A 19,741-nucleotide genomic window follows, 5' to 3' on the forward strand; every position below is an offset into this window, starting at 1 on the left:
AGGATCTCCTTTTGTTATAATTGTTTGTTGTTTTCCACAGCACCCATTGGCCCATCCTCTGTTTGTGCTCCACTTGCATTATTTCAAATAAATATCCTTCCAAACCAACAACATCTGGTTTGTTTATGTCCCTATATCCCTAGACACCTCGGGACATAACATAAGTGGGGGCTCGTCCGGGATAAATCTAATAATTGATTCCGGGGGAAAGGCTATTTATTGAAATAGGGTAAGGGAGCACACTTAATTGATAAGCTGGTACAGCTGATTGTGTAGATGCAATGGCTTTTGAGCGTTTTGATGTGGAGTCATTTTTGGTAAATCTGACTCATGACAAAGTTCACGCCTGTAGGAAGGATGACCTGGTTAAAGTAGCAAGTCACCTCCAGATTCCGGTAAGTAAAACAATGTTAAAAAGGGATCTGAAACCATTAGTTGTGGCTACATTGTTGGAGAGAGGGCTGCTTGAATTACCTGTGGCAGTAGAGTTAGAAACGCTTCCGGTGGCTGGCTCCACGGAGACCGAGGGGGTGCAGACCCTTAAGCCACAACCAGTCTCTAGGTGGGACGACGAGGTCGGTGGAGGGTTAAAGACACCAGTCACGCTACCACGTTATGACCCTTCCCCTGAGAGCAGTGCTCGTTCCAGAGATGGGGCCCGTATAAAGGTTCGCCTGGCCCGTCTCCAGCTTGAGGCCCAAGAAAGGGAACGTCAGCAGCACATGCAACTTCAGCTTGAAATCAGAAAGCTGGAAGTAGAGGCTGATAAGGCTGTAAGGCTACGGAAGCTCGAGCTTGAAAGCTCCCAGGCGAGGCAAAGACCGCCTGCTGCTGCACCAGGTATATCATCCGCCTCCTCCACCCTAAATTCTGCAAGTCCAATTTCTCTGGCCTTTGATGTTAGCAAGCATATTGCTCTAGTGCCATTGTTCCGGGAATCTGAGGTTGACTCTTACTTTAGTGTATTTGAGCGCATTGCAGTTGCCTTACAGTGGCCAACAGAGGTGTGGCCACTACTGCTCCAGTGTAAGCTCCATGGCAAGGCCCAGGAAGCCATTGCAGCGCTCTCTTTGGAAGAGAGCTTAGACTATGAGTCGGTTAAGTCTGCCATTCTTCGTATTTACGAACGAGTTCCTGAGGCCTACCGGCAGAAATTTAGGAGTCATAGGAAGTCACAGAACCAGACTTACACTGAGTTTACGAGAGAGAAGGGGGTGTTATTTGATAAATGGACTTCGGCCTGTTCTGCTGATAACTACAGTGCTCTGAGAGAGTTGTTACTGGTAGAGGATTTTAAAAAGGGCCTGCCAGAACGCATCGTTGTGTACCTAAATGAGCAGAAGGTAACAACTCTAGCTGCTGCCGCAACAACGGCCGATGAATATATACTAATCCATAAAACTGTTTACGCTCACTCCCCTGACAGACCACGTAGAGCACCAGTTTCACCTCCCTCTGTCCACAAAACACAGGGTGGGGAGAAGGAGGAAAGGAAATGTTATTACTGTCATCTGACCGGTCATGTTATTGCTACCTGCCCGGCCTTGAAATGCAAAGAACAGTCTTCACGCCCTTCCCAGACTAAAGGCGTCGGTCTAATTAAAACTCAGCGCAGTACAAGAATTGAGGGTAACAGATGCGCTGAGTTGGATGCCTGCTTTAAGCCGTTTGTTTTTGAAGCACGCATTTCACTCACTGGCCTGCCTGTGGATCAGCGCTCCGTCCGGGTACTGAGGGATACTGCGTGTTCCCAGTGAGTAATTTTGACATCGGCATTGCCCTTTTCGGAACGTTCAGCTTGTGGGTTCGGTTCAGTGCTCCACGGCATTGAGATGGGTTACGTTCCACGTCCGGTGCACCGCATCCACATTCAATCTGACTTAGTTACAGGGTTCTTTCCTGTTGCTGTTTGTGACGCTCTACCCATTCAGAGTATTGTACTTCTACTGGGGAATGATATTGCGGGAGGGAGGGTGACGCCCACGTTGGAGGTGCTGGATTCTCCTCTGTGCGGCAAGTTCCCAACAGACAATCTGTCTTCTTCAGTGTTTCCTGCTTGTGTGCTCACTCGTGCACGCACACGGTTGCTCCAGGGTGAGTGCGACAGTTCAGATGTTTCCCTAAACGACAGTGTACAATGTTTTCAGGTGAAACTGAGGTGGTGGGAACCAAGGAGCAGGCCGACGTGCAACCCCCGCCTGAGGCGGTTGAATCACAGGACCCTCCCGGCTCAGATTCGCTTCCAGTTACACGAGGGCGCCTGGCGAACGCACAGAGAGGAGATCCAACACTGCAGCGTTGTTTCAGAAGTGTGGTATGTGTCAACGATAACGCAAGTGTGGACAAAGTGGTTTTCCTGCTAGACCAGGACGTCTTAGTTCGCAGATGGTCCCCTCTCCCAGAGACTGATGCTGATTGGAATGTTGTTTACCAGATAGTCGTGCCTTCTTTGTATAGACAGCATGTGTTATCAGTTGCGCACAAAAGCAAATGGTCAGGACACTTGGGGGTAACAAAAACTTATCAGCTCATTCTTAAGCACTTCTTTTGGCCAGGGTTAAAGTCAGATGTAGCAAAGTTCTGCCGTAGTTGTCATGTGTGCCAGATAGCAGGAAAGCCAAACCAAACAGTCCCTCCTGCACCACTACATCCTATTCCTGTAATGGAAGAACCATTCGACCGAGTGATAATAGACTGTGTGGGTCCGTTACCCCGCACCAAGAGCGGAAACCAATATATACTCACCATTATGTGCGCGGCAACTCGTTTTCCCGAAGCAATTCCCCTTCGTAAGATTACAACCAAAGCTGTAGTTAAGTCCCTCACCAAGTTCTTCTCTACCTTCGGTCTTCCACGCGTAATACAGTCAGACCAGGGTTCTAACTTTCAGTCCAACCTCTTTAAACAGGTGCTCGGCACATTAAATGTTAAGCATGCAGTGTCCTCGGCATATCATCCTGAGTCCCAAGGGGCTCTGGAGCGTTGGCATCAGACTCTCAAGTCCATGCTGCGTAAATATTGTTTAGAAAACCGAACGGATGGGGATGAAGGGGTTCCATTTGTTTTGTTTGCAGCACGTGAAGCCGTTCAGGAGTCTTTGGGCTTTAGCCCTGCTCAGCTCGTGTTTGGGCATACCCCCCGTGGCCCGCTTAAAACGTTGCATGACCAGTTTATGTCGCTCAAATCGTCGCCGGTCAGTAATGTATTGGATTATGTCAGCCACTTCCGTGAGCGGCTACACATCGCGAACGCACACGCTAAACAGTCCTTAGTTAGTTCACAGAGAGTGATGAAGCGCCACTATGACCGTTCTGCTGTGGCTCGCTGTTTTCATCCTGGGGATTGGGTACTGGCGTTGCTGCCGACGTCGGTGCTATCTGCTAAATTTATGGGTCCGCGTCACCCAGTCCAGTTAGGCACTCGACTCCCTAATTCAGAGGCGATAGCAGAGTTGCCGTCCCAGTTATTACATTTACCTGCTGAACATCGACAGGATGTAATCAACCTTGTCGACAACTTCACCTGTTTGTTCAGTGATGTACCGACCAAAACGACTGTAATACAGCACGATATTGAACTGACTGACCCGCGCCCCATAAAGCAACATCCGTACCAGGAACTGATGAAAGGAGAAGTGGAATATCTTCTTCAGAATGGGTTTGCTGAACCCAGTTCTAGTTCATGGAGTTCACCCTGCCTTGTTGAGGCTAAATCTGACGGCTCACCTCGCTTCATTACTGATTTTCGTAAGGTGAACTGCGTAACTGTGCATGATTCGTACCCCTTGCCGAGAATGGAAGACTGCGTTGACAACCTGGGGAATGCCAAGTTTGTGAGCAAACCGGACCTGTTAAAAGGTTACTGGCAAGTACCTTTAACTGACCGTGCTGCAGTTATTTCAGCGTTTGTTACGCCGGACAATTTTGCACAATACTCTGTCATGGCGTTTGGTATGTGTAATGCTCCCGCTACCTTCCAAAGACTAGTGAATACTGTGTTATCTGGAGTGAGTAACTGTAACGCATATTTGGATGACTTGATTGTGTATACAGACACGTGGAAGGAGCACCTACGCGTCTTGGAACAGGTCTTCAGTAGACTCGCCCAGGCCAATCTAACATTGAATTTAGCCAAATGTGAATTTGGAAAGGCGACCGTCAACTATTTGGGTAGACAGGTCAGACAGGGACAGGTGCGACCTGTTGAAGCAAAGATCTGTGTAATTTCACTGTGCCCGGCCCCACTACACGTAAAGCGCTGCGTTCATTCCTGGGAATGGCAGGGTATTACAGAGCTTTCTGCCGTAACTTCTCCACTGTTGCTCAGCCACTAACTCGTTTACTGAGCCCCAAGGTTGATTTTGTGTGGTCTTCAGTCTGTCAAGCCGCGTTTGATAGCCTCAAGGCGCTCCTGTGTCATGCACCTGTGCTTGCGGCTCCGGATTTCGCCAGGCCGTTCAAACTTGAGGTGGATGCCAGTGCTGTAGGGGCAGGCGCTGTTCTCTTACAGGAAGATGTAGAGGGGATCGATCACCCAGTGTGTTACTTTTCCAGGAAATTTAACAAACATCAACTTAACTATTCCACCATAAAAAAAGAGACACTTGCCTTGTTGTTGGCCTTACAACACTTTGAGGTCTATGTTGGGTCCAGCTCCCTGCCGATTGTGATTTACACTGATCATAACCCCCTGTTTTTTCTCTCACGCATGTATAACCACAATCAGCACCTAATGCGTTGGGCCCTGATCCTTCAGGACTACACCTTAGATGTCCGCCACAAGAAAGGTTCAGAGAATGTGGTGGCTGACGCCTTGTCCAGGTTACAGTGAGTGTTGGCGTGTTGAGTTGTGTGTCACCCAAACATGGTGTTTGTGTTTATGGGAGGGGGTGTTACGGCTGCCACCGCCCCCACCTGTATTTGGCTGTGCTTTTAAGTAGGCTATCTGTTATGCTGAGCAGGCTGTGCAAGCCCACGCGGAGGATTGGCTGCACAAGGAGAGAAGGTCCCGCCTACTTCCTGAGTTTCCAGTGACCATGCCCTCGATTGGTGCGGCATGCTCTACGGGCCAATCAAATGGCGACAGTGACGACCACCACCTGCTTAAAAGCCTGCCGGGTCTGCCATTGGAGGCAGCAATCTGACCTGAGTTGCTTGCCTTGGGAACGCCTGTCATAGAGCTTATAGTAGTGTTTTGTAACCCGTGCTAGACTTTGTGTCTTGACTTTGTGTGTTTCACTGTGTGAAGGTAAGAGAATGGGCCAGGTTTAAGTTTAGCTATCACTGACACCTTTCTTGCACACACCATAGTTATTTTATGTTAGTTTTCACCAGGTTCAGGGGTGCTGTGCGTTTTGGGTTTTTCAAATGCTGTAGGTTGGTGAGCTTTTGGTTTATTCTTGTTTTGTTAGTATCTCTGTAAGCAGTAATCCTCCTTTTGAGGATCTCCCTTTGTTATAATTGTTTGTTGTTTTCCACAGCACCCATTGGCCCATCCTCTGTTTGTGCTCCACTTGCATTATTTCAAATAAATATCCTTCCAAACCAACATCTGGTTTATGTTTATGTCCCTATATCCCTAGACACCTCGGGACGTAACAATTATAGTTCATATATTCTCTAATGAAAGTCAATGGGGCACCCAACACGTTGTCATAATCCATAAGGCTGCATTCTCAATCGATAATAAATCCCGGAAGTCTTTCAGCCCGTTGTATTTGTTAAAACAGTCTGGTTTTACGAATTTTCAAATTCATGAGAATTATCCTCTTTACAGATAAGGCTAATGTGACAATACGTTGCATAATTATTGCATTAATATTTTCCACTCTCTTTCCCAATATACATACAAGAGGACAATGTGGAATATGTACGATCATTATTACCTGTAAAACATCTATCATCTCATTCCAGAATCTTTCTAACATTGGACAGGACCACAATAAATGCATGAAAGTACCAATCCTACCACATCCGTGCCAGCACAATTCACTAACTTATATGGTGTGATATATGCTCTATGTGTGATCTTCATTTGGATCATTTTGTATCTCACGCAGTTGGACATAGATGTTGAATACTTCATTATTCAGTCCCATAGGTCCACAAAAAGCAGTACGCCAATGTCTTGTTCCCATTGTAATTTAATTTAAAAGTGTTGCGCTGTCAGGTAGTGATAGACTTAATAACTTGTATATAGCTGAAACAGTTCCTTGCTTGGCAGCAGCATCCCTCAGTTCCCCTTCGAGGGAAATCGAACTGCGTCGGTTATGACACTATGGGAACGCCTCTAGGTGAAGCAGGTCTGAACGTGAATGAAATCACTCCAATCCTATTGGCTTGTTGCTGGAACAGTAGGGTGTGACGGAATAACCGGAGGAGTATAAAACACACCTGTACACACTCATCATTAGCTTTTTTCTATTCAGCAGGCGCTCTGTATTGTTTGTTTGAAGAAAGCTCCAGTCCTACAAGCAGTGAATGTCTTACCTGAGGAAGAAGTCTACCAGCATGTCCGGCAACCAGAAGTGCAGAAGGTGTGTTTTTCCTTGCCCTCGGTACATCACGGATGGAGATTCTCATGAGATGTGTGTCTCATGTTTGGGGATGGAGCACGCCCGGGCAGCTCTCGAGGGGGCTGCCTGCGGCCATTGCGAAGCCCTTTCCATGCGGGTACTGAGGTCCCGCATGGCTCTCTTTTCCAAGGATGGCCGGATGTGTTCTCCCTGTGGCGTGGGCCCGGCGGCCGCTGAGGCGGCCCGGCGGCTTCACTCATGGGGTTCACAGCGTGATCTGTCGGAGGATTTCGGGACGGCTGAGGCTTTTTCCCGACCTTCGTCCACTGGCTCCGACGCTTCCTTTCCTTGTTCGGGAGCCCGTTTCTCGGCTTCTCCCGCTCGCGGTTTGGATCCGGAGACGCTGCAGCAATCCGACTCTGAGGAGGTGGATGTGCTCAGCGTAATGGACGATGACTTCCGGGTGTCGGGGCAACGTCATCAGGCTGCGCCCGACTATGACGAGCTGTTGGAGGTGGTGACTAGAGCCGTGGCCAAGCTCAATATCAACTGGCCACAGGAGGAGCAGACACCACAGGCTTGTGGTAAGCTTGATGAAAGGTTTCTTAAGCACCACGCGCCACCTCCACGACGATCTCTGCCATTTTTTCCTGATTTACATGATGAACTGAGTAAATCATGGGGCAGACCCTTCTCTACACGGCTTTCCACACCCCGATCACTGAAGTACATTACTACTACAGTAATGTGATGGGGGTTAGGGACCGTGGTTATGGGAGGATGCCTCGGGTAGAGGATGCGCTTGCGAGCTATCTCTCCCCTCGACTTGCGTCCTCCCTGGAGAAGCCGGCGTTACCATCCAAACCATGTCGCACCACATCCACGCTCGTGGGGAAGGCGTACATGGCAGCGGGCCAGGCAGGTGCGAGCTTGCACACCATGGCGGTGCTTCAAGCCTACCAAGCCGACCTGCTACAGGAGATGGTTCAGAGGGGGGGTCCCTCTGAGGAAGATCTGTCGGAACTTCGCAGAACCACGGACCTGTCTCTCCGGGCCACCAAGGAAACGGCCCGCTCCATTGGTCGATCCATGTCGGCTCAACCTCGCGGGCATATCGGAGAAGGATAAGAGCTTCCTCCTCGATGCACCGGTGAGCACGGCGGGCCTCTTCGGTGACGCGGTGGACTCGGTGGTGGATCGGTTCCAGCGCGTTAAGACGCAAGGCGAAGCGTTCCGCCAGTACCTCCCTCGCCGGTCTGCACCCAAGGCAGCTGAGGCTGCCGGGCGTAGGTCCCTTCCCTATACGAGCTCCTACCGAGAGGAGAGGAAGCAGAGTGTCGCTTCTCGGGGCCCCCCCGAGGAGCTCAGGCAGCGAGGCGGCGCGCTCAACCTCAGCCTTCTGAGAGACGTGATCTGAGGACCTTCATCCAGGCCCGACGGAGCTCAGGGAAGAGGTCCTGAAGACCAGGGTAGGGGAGTCTTTTCTTTTTTCTTTTCTTTTGGATTTTTCTAAACCGGTCTCTGAGGGGATTCAGGTTCAAGATGCTCACCATCCCCGCCATTGTGTCGCACATCCAATCCGAGGATTGGTTCGTCACGATAGATCTACAGGACTCCTATTTCCACGTCTCCATCCGTCCTTCTCACAGGAAGTTCCTGAGGTTCGCCTTCGGGGGTGTGGCTTACCAGTATCGGGTTCTTCCATTCGGCCTGGCACTTTCCCCTCACACATTCACCAAGTGTATGGATGCAGCACTGGCCCCGCTGAGGCCCCAGGGCATCCGGATTCTCAACTACATCGACGACTGGCTCATCCTAGCCCAGTCTCGAGAGTTGGCGGTTCGGCATCGAGATGTCGTTCTGGCTCATTTGCTGCGTTTAGGGCTGAGGCTCAACGCAAAGAAGAATGTGCTGGCACCCACCCAACGGACTACGTTCTTAGGGGTAGTATGGGATTCGACAACGATGCGGGCACAATTGTCTCCGGCACGTGTCGACACCATATTGGCTGCCGTGAAAGGGGTGAAGTTAGGCCACGCCATCACTATAAAACACTTTCAACAAGTGTTGGGTCTCCTGGCGGCTGCGTCCAGCGTAATACCATCTGGACTGCTGCACATGAGACCCCTGCAGTGGTGGCTAAGGACCAAGGGTTTTTCCCCGAGGGGAAATCCTCTCCATCTGATTTGGGTTACGCGCAAGTGTCTTCGTTCCCTATCAGTTTGGAAGGAAACGTGGTTCCTGTCCCAGGGGCCGGTGCTGGGAGGGTCATTTCGACAGACGCCTCCCTCACGGGCTGGGGCGCGGTCATGGACGGCCGCTTAGCAAGGTGATCCTGGCAGGTGCATCAATCCGAGTGGCATGGGGGCGGCTGTGTGGCTGATGTAGTGTAAAAGCGCTTTGAGTGGTCAAAAAGACTAGAAAGGCGCTATACAAGTACAGAGCATTTACATTTACATTTACATATCAACTGTCTCGAGATGTTGGCGGTGTTCAAGGCTCTAAGGAGTTTCCTGCCCGATCTCCAAGGCCACCACGTCCTGGTTCGTTCCGACAACACAGCGGTGGTGGCCTATCTGAATCACCAGGGCGGTCTGCGCTCGCGCCCTCTGTACAGACTGGCGCTTCAGATCCTCCTGTGGTCCCAGCAGAGGTTACTATCGCTCAGGGCGATGTATCTCCCGGGGACGCAGAATCAGGGAGCAGACCTGCTGTCGAGGCAGGGGCTGAGGCCCGGGGAATGGAGACTTCACCCCGAAGTGGTGGAGCTCTTGTGCAAAGAGTTCGGCCCCATAGACGTGGATCTGTTTGCGTCTCAAGAGACTACGCACTGCCCGCTATGGTTTTCTCTCGTTCCTCTAGCCCCGTTGAGTCTGGACGCCATGGTACATTTGTGGCCGAGGCTACGTATGTACGCTTTTCCCTGGAGCAGGTCCGCCAGGACAATGTCGGCCTACTTCTCGTAGCCAACCCGGGTGTGGTTCTCGGACATCATGTCGCTCCTGGACGGCCCGCCTTGGCGGGTCCCTCTGAGGAGAGACCTGCTGTCCCAGGCGCAGGGCCGGGTTCTTCACCCTTGCCCCGCCATATGGCGACTGTGGGTCTGGCCCCTGAGGGGGCACAGTACCTAGAGGCGGGTCTAACAGCCGGAGCAGTCGAGACCCTCCTGAGCTCCAGAGCCCCGTCCACACGGAGGATGTAGGGCCTGAAGTGGAGTGTTCTCTGCTGGTCTTTCCCCTTCCACCCTCAAGGTGTACGTGGCAACTATTTCGTCTTTCCACACCCCTCTGGGGGAGGGGTCCTTGGGGAAACTTCCCTTGGTTGTACGTTTCCTCCGTGGTGCCTGGAGGATGAGACCTGCGACTCGGTCCAAGGTTCCCTCTTGGGATCTGGCGGTGGTTCTTGGGGCGTTGGCTGAGGCCCCCTTCGAACCCCTGGAGTCAGCTGAGGCTAAGCACTTGCGCCTCAAGATGGCCTTTCTCCTTGCTATCACCTCTCTGAGGAGGGTGGGGGATCTCCAAGCCCTTTCGGTTTCCCCGCAAAGCCTGGAGTTTGCCCCGGGGAATATTAGGGCTATCCTGCACCCTCGTCCAGGATCCTTCTTGTGCGGCAGGGTCCACAGTGCTGCAGGCATTTCATCCTCCACCTCATGTGACGGCGAAGGACGGGAGACTTCATCTGCTCTGCCCTGTCAGAGCACTGAGTATTTACACTCTGAGGTCCTCCCGTTGGAGGAAGGCTGACCAGCTGCTAGTGTGTTTTGGGTCTCCCAGGGCTGGGCTCCCTGCATCCAAACATACTATTAGCAACTGGATTGTTCAGACTATTTCCCTGGCCTATCAGGTGCGCGGTTTGCCTTCACCTGTGGCTGTGAGGGCTCATTCTACCAGAGGCATGGCGGCCTCTCGAGCCCTCCTTTCCGGGGCCTCTTTGCAGGATGTTTGTTTAGCGGCTGGCTGGGCCACTCCGCACACATTCATTAGTGTCGTAACCGACGCAGTTCGAGTTCCCTCGAAGGGGAACCTCTCGGGTTACGTATGTAACCCTGGTTCCCCGAGAAGGGGAACGAGACACTGCGTCGGCCCGCCGCACCTCTCTCCCCGCCTGTAGCGCCTGCTTCATAGTTTAAGCTAATGATGAGTGTGTACAGGTGTGCTTTATACTCCTCCGGTTATTCCGTCACACCCTACCGTTCTAGCAACAAGCCAATAGGATTGGAGTGATTTCATTCACGTTCAGACCTGCTTCGCCTAGAGGCGTTCCCATAGTGTCGTAACCGACGCAGTTCGAGTTCCCTCGAAGGGGAACTGAGGGATGCTGCTGCCAAGCAAGGAACTGTTTCAGCTATATACAAGTTATTAAGTCTATCACTACCTGACAGCGCAACACTTTTAAATTAAATGACAATGGGAACAAGACATTGGCGTACTGCTTTTTGTGGACCTATGGGACTGAATAATGAAGTATTCAACATCTATGTCCAACTGCGTGAGATACAAAATGATCCAAATGAAGATCACACATAGAGCATATATCACACCATATAAGTAAAAAAAAAGTTAGTGAATTGTGCTGGCACGGATGTGGTAGGACTGGTACTTTCATGCATTTATTGTGGTCCTGTCCAATGTTAGAAAGATTCTGGAATGAGGTGATAGATGTTTTACAGGTCATAATGATCGTACATATTCTACATATTATGTCGTAACCGACGCAGTGTCTCGTTCCCCTTCTCGGGGAACCAGGGTTACATACGTAACCCGAGACGTTTCCCATCAAGAACACTTTTAGATCCAAATTTGATTCCCTGAAGTGTATATTTCTTAAAAATAGATCTTAATTGTGCATATTCTAAAAATGAAGAGTTGTTCAGGCCAAACTGATTTTTCAACTCAGCAAATACAACAATATCACCATCGCTTACGACCTGTCCAATCTGAGTGAAATTTTTTTGTTACCAGGTGCTCTTTGCCGATGTTATGCCTCCTGCAGTGAACACTGGGTTATTCCATATCGGACAAGAAGGTCATAACACACCGTTAATACCCAGTTGTTTATGTACTTCAATTCAATAATTGGGTTATCTATTTTTGCTTTATATTTGGGATGGTACCATAATGACTTTATGGAAATTTATTTATTATATTCAGATATAGCCTTCTCTTCCAGCCATTCCCAGCTACTGACTGTATATTGAATTTATAGGCCCAAGACAAAGGATATCTTAAATTAAATGCTAAATAATAAGAATAAACATTAGGAACTCCTAGACCAACCTTATTTCTTGGCATGGCCATTTTTTTATGGTTAATTCTGGGTCTCGTATTCTGCCATAAGAAATAATTTACTAATTTCTTTAAACCACTGCTAAGGAAACTTTAATGGTATAGCTCATACAAGAAAGGAGAGCCTGGGTAAATAGTTTATCTTTATCACCTCTGCAATGCCCCAAAGTGACAACGTTAAGACCGTCCATCCCCTATATCCTTTTTAAGATACTAGGGCCATTCAAGTCAAATATCTTACTCAGTATCTGATATTTACGTCAAGGTACTTCATACCTTGAGGTTTCCAAACAAAGGATGCTGAGCCAAGATGGCCTGCAAAAGTATGCTGATTTAAAGAAATAGCCTCACTTTTACTGCAATTAATTTTATACCCATAAGTTAAAAAAAAAATCATCAGCATAAAGACCAGCTTTGAAATCATAACCATTCAGATCAATACCAGTTATATTTGGGTTAGCCCTAATGGCACAAGCCAGTGGTTCTAGTGCTAAAAAAAATGGCTGGTGAGACTGGGCAGCCCTGCCGTGTGCACTGCAAAAAGTGAGCTCTCAAAAACAAGAAAAAAAGCATTAAAATTAAGATAATTAATCTTACTAAAATTGTTGTTTTTGCAGTGTGGATCTAAAAAGTTGGAAAGGATCAGATATTATAGCATCTGTTTTAACACAAGCAGTTGGCTCATAATATAATGCCTTAATCCATTGCATATTGGTCCAAAACCAATTTTGGACCATACCTATCATTGTCATCAAAACTTTAGCTATAGTTTACATCAGAAAATACTTCCAGAGTATCATAATCAGAAGGAGCTTTATTGCCAAGTAGTGTTCTACTCATATGAGGAATTTGCTTTGGTGATAAGGTGCTACACGTAGACAAACATACAGTTGGCCATTGGGCAAAAATTTCTATACAAGATGTCTGTCTGATAGTGCTATAGCTAAATTTAAGGATGCGATTCCATCAGCTCTAAATACATTATCTAGTCACAAAGTAACGGAGGACTCCTATACTAGTTTCAGTCCCTCCCAAATCAATCATCTTGTTGATAGTGCTGCAGGCTCGCTGCGAATGACACTCGACTCTGTAGCCCCTCTAAAAAAGAAAATACTAAAACAAAGACGGTTAGCTCCATGGTATAATACTGAAACTCGCAAATTAAAGCAAATATCGCGGAAACTTGAGAGGAATTGGCGTTCCACCAAAGTGGAAAATTCTCGTTTAATTTGGCAAGATAGTCTTAAAACTTATAGGAAGGCCCTCCGTAATGCCAGAGCAGCGTACTACTCGTCATTAATAGAGGAAAATAGGAACAACCCCAGGTTTCTTTTCAGCACTGTAGCCAGGCTGACAGAGATTCACAGCTCTATTGAGCCAAGTATTCCCATAGCTCTCAGTAGTTACGATTTCATGAGCTTCTTTAATGATAAAATTCTAGCTATTAGAGACAAAATTCACCAAGACCTGCCCTCAACTGGCACCGACTTATCTCTTAACTCAGGAACCTTAGAAACAGCTGTAGAACCAGATACATGTTTAGACTGTTTTGCTTCCCTCAATCTTTACCAACTAACTTCAATCATTTCTTCATCTAAACCATCAACCTGCCTCTTAGACCCCATCCCGACTTGGCTGCTTAAAGATGTTTTACCCTTAGTCAGCACTTCTATACTAGATATGATCAATCTATCTTTATCAACAGGCTATGTACCACAGTACTTTAAAGTAGCTGTAATTAAACCTCTTCTGAAAAAGCCCAAACTTGATCCGGATGTTTTAGTCAACTATAGACCTATATCTAACCTTCCATTTCTCTCTAAGGTTCTGGAGAAAGCAGTTGCTAAACAGCTGTGTGACTTTCTACAGAGCAATAGTTTATTTGAGGATTTTCAGTCAGGATTTAGAGCTCATCATAGCACAGAGACAGCACTGGTGAAAATTACTAACGACCTCCTTATTGCATCAGACAAAGGACTTGTCTCTGTACTGGTTTTATTAGATCTTAGTGCTGCATTTGATACCATTGACCATCAGATCCTATTGCAGAGACTGGAATATTTCTTTGGCATTAAAGGAACCGCTCTAAGCTGGTTTAAGTCCTATTTATCAGATCGATTTCAGTTTGTACATGTTAACGATGAGTCCTCCATGCACGCCAAAGTTACTCATGGAGTTCCTCAAGGATCTGTCCTCGGACCAATCCTCTTCACTTTATATATGCTTCCTTTAGGCAATATTATCAGGAAACATTCCATAAGCTTTCATTGTTATGCAGATGATACTCAGTTATATCTATCGATCAAGCCAGATGAAACTCATCAGTTAGCTAAACTTCAAATGTGCCTTCAGGATGTTAAAACCTGGATGACCTGTAATTTTCTCATGTTAAACTCAGATAAAACTGAAGTTATTGTTCTGGGGCCTAAGCACCTCCGTGACGCATTATCTAAAGATATAGTTTCCCTGGATGGCATCGCCCTGGCCTCCAGCACCACTGTGAGGAATCTTGGAGTTATCTTTGATCAGGACATGTCGTTTAAGCCTTTTTTCACCTACTATTGCTAAAATCAGGAACATCCTGTCTAAAAATGATGCAGAAAAACTAGTCCATGCATTTGCTACTTCTAGGCTGGATTACTGCAATTCCCTATTATCAGGCTGCTCGAAAAAGTCCGTTAAGACTCTTCAGCTGATCCAGAATGCTGCAGCACGTGTTCTGACAGGAACCAGGAAAAGAGATCATATTTCTCCTGTCTTAGCTTCTCTACATTGGCTTCCAGTAAAATCCAGAATAGAATTTAAAATCATTGTTCTTACCTACAAAGCTCTTAATGGTCAGGCACCATCTTATCTTAAAGAGCTCATAGTACCTTACTACCCCACCAGAGCACTGCGCTCCCAGAATGCAGGGTTACTTGTGGTTCCTAGAGTCTCCAAAAGTAGACTAGGAGCCAGAGCGTTCAGCTATCAAGCTCCTCTCCTGTGGAACCAGGTTCCAGTTTGGGTTCAGGAGGCAGACACCATCTCCACATTTAAGAGTAAGCTTAAGACTTTCCTCTTTGATAAAGCTTATAGTTAGGGCTGGCTCAGGTGAGTCCTGAACCATCCCTTAGTTATGCTGCTATAGGCCTAGACTGCCGGGGGATTTCCTATGATGCACTGAGCTCCTCTCTCCTCTACTTTCTCTCCCTCTGTATGCAACCTCATCCCATTATTGCATGTTACTAACACAACTTCTCCTCATCCCTCTCCTCTCTCCTCCTATCACTTCCTGCAGGTTTTCTGGCTCTGGAGCTGTGGAGTCTGGATCTGTGGCTGCGGGTCACCTGCTGCCCCCGTGTTCCTGCTCGACACCCTCTGCTACAACAACTGTTGTTACTAGTCCTATTGTTATTATTGTTATTATAATCATTAACATTACGATTGTTGTCATTAACACTACTATAAATATCTGTACCATTTTTCTTTTAGTCTATATCAACATCACCTTTACTGTCTGTACCTGTACCTGTGTGTGTGTGTATTGTGTAGGCTGCCTCCCTCCCCTCTCTCTTTCTCTCTGTTCTTCTCCTGCCCTCTCCCTCTCTCTCTCTGGCCGCCCACCCTGAGCCATGGTTCTGCTCGAGGTTTCTGCCTCTTAAAAGGAAGTTTTTCCTTGCCTCTGTCGCCTAGTGCTTGCTCTTGGTGGGAATTGTTGGGCTTCTGTAAATAGCATCATAGAGTACGGTCTAGACCTGCTCTTTTATGAATAGCGCTGTGAGATAACTGTTGTTGTGATTTGGCGCTATATAAATTATAAATTATAAAAATTTAATTGAAATTGAATTAAATATATGGTAAGTTATAGTGGGTTATTGGTAATTACCACAGGTAACAAGAATGTAAATGCAGAGAAACTACAAACTAATTACTAAGTATTTACCTGGTAAATATATGGTAAGTGACAGTGGGTTATTGGTAATTACCACAGGTAACCAGCATGTAAATGCAGAGAAACTACAAACTAATTATTAAGTATTTACCAGATAAGCATATGGTGAATGATAGTCTATCATTGTGTAATTACTTAAGGTGATTAGTTTGCAATTACAGAGAAACTACCAGGGCAAAAACACCACTATTAAATATCAACTCAGCAAAGTACTGTGTACCTCAAAATTAAGACGGTAGTTTCCAATAAATTACCTTGTCTTACATAGTTGTTGTTCATGGCTACACCCAATAATACAGGGTTTATCAAATAATTTACCTTACACTTACCTGTTAACTACCCTGCAGGAACCGTTTTCCCATGGTGTCATGGCACATCTTAAATAGTGGGTATGTTCTTGCAGATGTTTTTACAATTCACTCAGTAAGTAAAGTGTAACTGTACTGTAAAATGAAGTCTTGTTTATTTCCATGGTATTACCAGAATCGTACCATATAATCTGTAAAAGATCATTCCCTTTTCCATGTAATCACAAATTTGTACCTTGTATGTCCTGCAACGTTACCAAAGAAAACATGGCAATTTACTTGGTAAGTAAAGTGTAGCTGTACTGTAAAATGAAGTCTTGTTTATTTCCATGGTATTACCAGAATTGTAACATATAATCTGTAAAACAATAGTTGGAAATTAGCCGTAGAGGCTAAAGCTGCTCTTTTTATCAAAAGGGACTGTCCACGGTATTATAAACAAACTAAACTAAACTAAACTAAAAGATCATTCTCTTTTCCATGAAAAGGAAGGAAGCCTTGTTTATATCCATAGTAAAACCAGACTCTTACCACATCCTCTGCAATCCTTATGAAATCAAAAACTTTTACCATGTGTGTTCTGCAACTTAACTAACTCTCAGTACGTGAAGTGAAACTGTACTGTAAAAGGAAGCCTTCCTGTATTTCCATGGTATTACCGGGATCTTACACTATAAACTGCAATAGATTTTCCACTCCTTTTGGGTAACTACAGTTACTATGTACAACAACACTTTTTACTCAGGAAGTAAGCTGAAAATATACTGTAAAAGAAACCCATCTTTTACATGGTATCACAAAGAATTTAAATAAAGAAATATTTACAAACTTAAATCATTCTTACCATGTAAATATATAACTATTAACAACCCTTAGTAGAAACTGTAGAAACCGGGTTCAAAGAAACACAGAACCTTTGACAAAGTGCAAAACTGGCCATTAACAATGAAGGCATCAGTATGGCCTCTCACTTTCTAAATTTATATTTAATGGGGAGTAGCTCTGAATGTTCTTTCATTGTTTTTATTTTATCCCCAAGAGGTTTGTTGCCCTCTAAGAAGGCCTTGCAGGTTTTTGCATAATTGCTCACAGTGTCCTCCTCCTTGAACACTGGCAGCGGCCCGAAATTTTCACCTTCTGCAGCAATCACAATTTCAGCAATGATAGCAGTCAATGCGATTGTGTTCCGGTTCACGTCCAGTGTTCTGCAACTGAGGCTCACGCTCCTTGTGCATCTAAACTCTTTTAGGACAGCACGGTACCTGTGCACAACATCCTCTGGACTCTGAACTACAAGACAGATCATAAAACAACATTAAAACATTATAACCACACAAAAATGCAGCTTTGATTATATAAAACAGGACATTCACGCATTAGGTGAATAACCTGAAGCAATCTAGTGCCATCACAACTCTTCTTCTGTAACATCCATAACATATTACAATAAAACACATAACTGTTTCATAATTAGCCCAGACTTGAACATGGCAGATGTATATGGAGTTGTGGATTGTGTGTGTTGGCAGTGATCTTAGCTCTATGCTTGGATAAATCTTTCAGTACATAAGGGCGCTACACTGAAAAAACATTCTTATATTAAGAAAATGTCATATGTACCCACAAATGTAATTTAGTTGTGAGCCTGTGTGACCTCTGTGAAATGTCTTCTGCCTGATAGAATCTCTCTGAACCCCTCAGGTTTGTGGTAACAGCAGGTTATTCCACATCTGCATTCATGACAAAGGAATACAGTGTTGAATAGTCATCTCATGTGGACAAACAGCGCATGCTCTGTCTAAGGGAAAATCCTCCACTGCTTTTTGCTCTATACAAAAGTAAAGTGCAGTTTGACACATTGATCATGTAGTGGATTTAAACTCATATAAACTAAATAAATAAAACACACCAAATTGCCCCTTAATCTTGCAAGGAGGAAACAACAGAAAACAATGTAATTACACAGATTTCCTACAGTTACCTTTAAATTTTTCCATTTTATGTTAACAATTATGTGCAAACAATTATATAACATCGTTACAATTCAACATACAGGAGGCAAACAAACAGCAGAAAATACCTCAATCTTATGTTCAAACATTACAACACTTTATGACAACATACGGTTACATACCTGCATTCATGACAAAGGACAACAGTGTTGAATAGTCATCTCATGTGAACAAACAGCGCATGCTCTGTCTGAAAAGATCATCATGATCATGTTAAAGTTAGCTAGCTACACTGGAAAAACATTCTACTGGCAATAAAACACATAAAAGGATAGTTGAGTTTATAAAAAAACATGGTGAAATTAATCAACAACACATATTATTCAACTAAAGAAATCTAGCTTAACTTTTAAGAGCTTTTCAAGGGAGTTTTGCTTGGTCCACGGACATTCACAGACACGTTACCTAAGGGAAAATCCTCCGCTGCTTTGGGGATTACCCATAATCCTTCGTCATTACTAGAGTTCGCTGCAGGTACAACTTTATGACAGCAGGTGGCACAGTAATTCCATTTAGTAGGATTTAACCTGAACCTTTTTAACTATGTTACTTACACCCCCCTTAAATTCGACTAAATTGGGGCACAATAAAAAAAAACACACAATTTTTCCTTTAAATACCAAACAGTAGTTTTGTACTAGGAGCATAATGCATTTCAAGTCAGTTAGAAACTTTCCCCTTGGGATTAAGTCAGTAAGGGAGTGGCCAAGCCCCATACCAACAAAGACACAAAAGATGCCGTGTACACCTCTCACATTGTAAACATTGCTCAATAACTGATGCTTGTCAAATACCTCAGATAAACAGCATCGCTGGGGTTAGTATGCTGGAATAGAACATCAACAGGCAGACGTGGAATCCTCCCAAACATGAGAAAGAAGGGCGCAAAACCCGTTGTCTCATGCTCAGTGCAATTGTAGCAGAACGTCAGCATCTGAAGCATTTGTGGCCACCTGGCTTTGGAATGGGGAGGCAGGGCCCTTATCATGTTCCCAAGAGTCCTGTTGTATCGCTCGACAACTCCATTCCCCATAGGGTGGTACGGGGTGGTATGCGATTTCTGGATACCAGCCATCTCCAGGAGCTCTTTAATGAGGTGGCTTTCGAAACTGGCTCCCTGGTCCGAATAGATGCGTTTTGGAAAACCATATATGCAGAAGAAGTCATTCCATAGACGACGGGCAACCTGCTTTGCTGACTGATTCTTACATGGGAATGCATGTGACAGCTTAGAAAAGTGATCCGTGACAACCAAAACATCCACACACTTCTTGTTCCATTGGTTCAGAGGAGCAAATGCTTTCAAGAGGAGCACGGTCTCCAACCACACATCAAAAGCAGTTCCTCACATGATTAATGATGTCACGTTCCATTCCTATCCAAAAGAACCTCTGCCTGGCGAGAGAGAGTGTGCAAGCCTGTCCCTGATGACCGACTGAATCATGAAGGCCGTGGAGGACCTAGGCCTTGAGGGAGTCTGGAACAACAAACTGGTGGATTGCAATGTTCATATGCCTGTCTTTCTTCACCTTGTTCTTTGATGGAGAGCTTGGGCAAGTGGCTCAACATTTTCATCACTCCACGAGACTCACCGGCACGTTCACGTCTAGTGGGCCTCCTGTGATGCTGGATGTAGAACCCTGCCCAAGACATGTAAATGTACGTATTTGTATAGCGCCTTTCTAGTC

The sequence above is a fragment of the Micropterus salmoides genome, unplaced genomic scaffold, assembly GCF_014851395.1.
Source record: "Micropterus salmoides isolate LMB-PRFRI ecotype aquatic unplaced genomic scaffold, ASM1485139v1 Ms_hic_scaffold_15, whole genome shotgun sequence".
NCBI lineage: Eukaryota > Metazoa > Chordata > Actinopteri > Centrarchiformes > Centrarchidae > Micropterus > Micropterus salmoides.